At 38.1% G+C, this 2,607-nt stretch overlaps 1 pseudogene; it reads left to right on the top strand.

Annotated features, from left to right (window-relative positions):
• Positions 1-1,791: 1,791 nt before the first annotated feature.
• LOC112825936 (peroxiredoxin-1 pseudogene) lies at positions 1,792-2,389 on the top strand (annotated as a pseudogene).
• The last annotated feature ends 218 nt before the right edge of the window (positions 2,390-2,607 follow it).

The following is a 2,607-nucleotide window of genomic DNA, read 5'->3' as shown; positions in this document are numbered from 1 at the left end:
AAATACAACATACCAAATTTGGGAGATGCAGTAAGAGCAGTTCTGAGAGGAAAGTTTATAGCAATAAGCACATATGTTAGGAAATTAAAAAGATCTCAAATAAGCAACCTAACTTTACACTTCAAGGAACTAGAAAAAGAAGAACAAATTAAGCCTAAAGTTAGTAGGAGGAAGAAAATAATAAAAATCAGAACAGAAATAAATATGGATTAGAAAAACAATAGAATAAACAAAACCAAAAGATAATTCTTTGAAAAGACAGACAAAATTGACAAATCTTTAACTAGACTAAAAAAAGACTCATATGCATAAAATTAGAGATAAAAGAGACATTGCAACAGATATTATAGAAATACAGAAAATCATAAGAGACTACTATGTAAAGTTACATGCCAACAAATTATGTGATCTAAAAGAAACTGATACATTTCTGGAAACACACAACTGGCCAAGAATGAATCAGGAAGAAATAAAAAATCTGAACAAACCAGTAATGAGTAAAAAGATTGTCAGTAATCAAAAAACTCTCAAGATAGAAAACTATATGGTCAGATGGCTTCACTAGAGAATTCTATGAGGCATTCAAAGAAAAATTAACACCAATCCTCCTCAATCTCTTTTAGAAAAGATCACAGAAGAGGTACCACTTCCAAACTCATTCTACAAAGCCGGTATTACCTTGATATTAAAACCAGATAAGGATACCGCAAGAAAACTATAGACCAATATTCCTAATAAATAAAGCAAAAATTCTCAATAAAATTGTAGCAAACTGGATTCAAGAACACATTGAAAGGATTATACAACGTGACCAAAGGGGGTTTATCTCTGGGATGCAGGGAGGACTCAGCACCCACAAATCAATAAATGTAACTCATCACATCAATAAAACAAAAAATAAAAATCACAAAATTATCTCAAAAGATGTAGAAAAAACATTGCACAACAACATGCAACATACTTTCATAATAAAAACTCCTAACGGATTGGGTATAGAATGAACATATCTCAAAATAATAAAGGGGATAGATGATAAACAGACGGCCAACGTCATACTTAAAGGAGAAAAATTGAAAAAAGATTTCCTCTGGGATCAGGAATAAGACAAGGTTGCCCACTCACCACTTCTATTCAATATATGATTGGAATCCCAGCTAGCGGAATTAGGCAAGACAAAGAGAAGGCATCCAAATTGGGAAGGGAAAAGTACTATTTGCTGACAACTTAATCTTATATATAGAAAAATCCCAGAATCATTCAAAAAACCATTGGAATGAATCAATGTGGCAGGTTATAAAATCAACCCACAGAAATCAGTAGCATTCCCTTATGCTAATTATGAGGCACCAAAAGAAGGAATAAACTATCCTGATCACAATAGCATCAAAAACAATAAAATATTAGGAATAAATTTAACCAAGGAAGTAAAAGATCTGTGCAAATCAAAGCTAAGACTTTGCTGAAAGAAATTGAAGAAGGCACAAATAACCTGTCTTACCAATTTCTAGTCTTTATTCTGAGCAGGATATATCATCTGTTGATGAAGGTAGGATTGCATAAGGATGGGAATTAGAGAAGCCTGGAAATGTTTACATAACAATTTATTGGAATACAATACAAAGTCAACTAGAAATAAGTAAAAGATGCTTCACCAGCATTGAAAAATAAATGTAATTTGAAATCTAGGGCTTTGTGGTGAAACTGACTGATGTGTTTTCAGCATGTTCAAAATTCCAGGTCTTCTTCCTGCCTTGTCTTTGGTGTTTTTCTTCTCAGAGCTCCGATAACAAGATGTCTTCAGGAAATGCCAAAATTGGGCATCCTGCCCCCAACTTCAAAGCCACAGCTGTTAGGCCAGATGGCCAGTTCAAAGACCTCAGCGTATCTGACTACAAAGGAGAATACATTGTATTCTGATTTTATCCTCTTGACTTCACCTTTGCGTGCCCCACGGAGATCATCGCTTTCAGTGACAGGGCAGAAGAATTTAAGAAACTCAACTGTCAAGTGATCGGTGCTTCTGTGGATTCTCATTTCTGTCACCTGGCGTGGATCAACACACCCAAGAACCAAGGAGGACTGGGACCCATGAACATTCCCTTGGTATCAGACCCCAAGCGCACCATTGCTCCGGACTATGGAGTCTTAAAGGCTGATGAAGGCATCTCGTTCAGGGGCCTCTTTATCATTGATGATAAAGGTATCCTTAGGCAGATCATGGTAGATGATCTTCCTGTCGGCCGCTCTGTGGATGACTCTGCGACTGGTTCAGGCCTTCCAGTTTCCTGACAAGCGTGGGGAAGTGTGCCCAGCTGGCTGGAAGCCTGGCAGTGATACCATCAAGCCTGATGTCCAGAAGAGCAAAGAATATTTCTGTAAGCAGAGGTGAGTGCCGGGTCATTTTAGGGCTGGGCTGCAGTGGGTGGCCATGAAAACAAGATCTCTTTTGTACTGTTGTCCTGCTTAGAACATAAGACTTTAGACTCTGTGCAGATGTGGTGTGGGGACAGGACAGGCCTTTCCTGCAGGGGTTGGGGAGGCCAGCCTTCCTTCCTCTGGAGAGAAGGGCCTGAGCTGTTATGGGGCAGGCCAACTGTTATGTACAGT

The sequence above is a fragment of the Callorhinus ursinus genome, unplaced genomic scaffold (assembly GCF_003265705.2).
Source record: "Callorhinus ursinus isolate GAN/ISIS: 27379988/994484 unplaced genomic scaffold, GSC_fseal_2.0 scaffold4, whole genome shotgun sequence".
Taxonomy (NCBI): Eukaryota; Metazoa; Chordata; class Mammalia; order Carnivora; family Otariidae; genus Callorhinus; species Callorhinus ursinus.
Note: the sequence above shows the minus strand (reverse complement) of the source record. Positions and strands in the feature narration are given on the sequence as shown.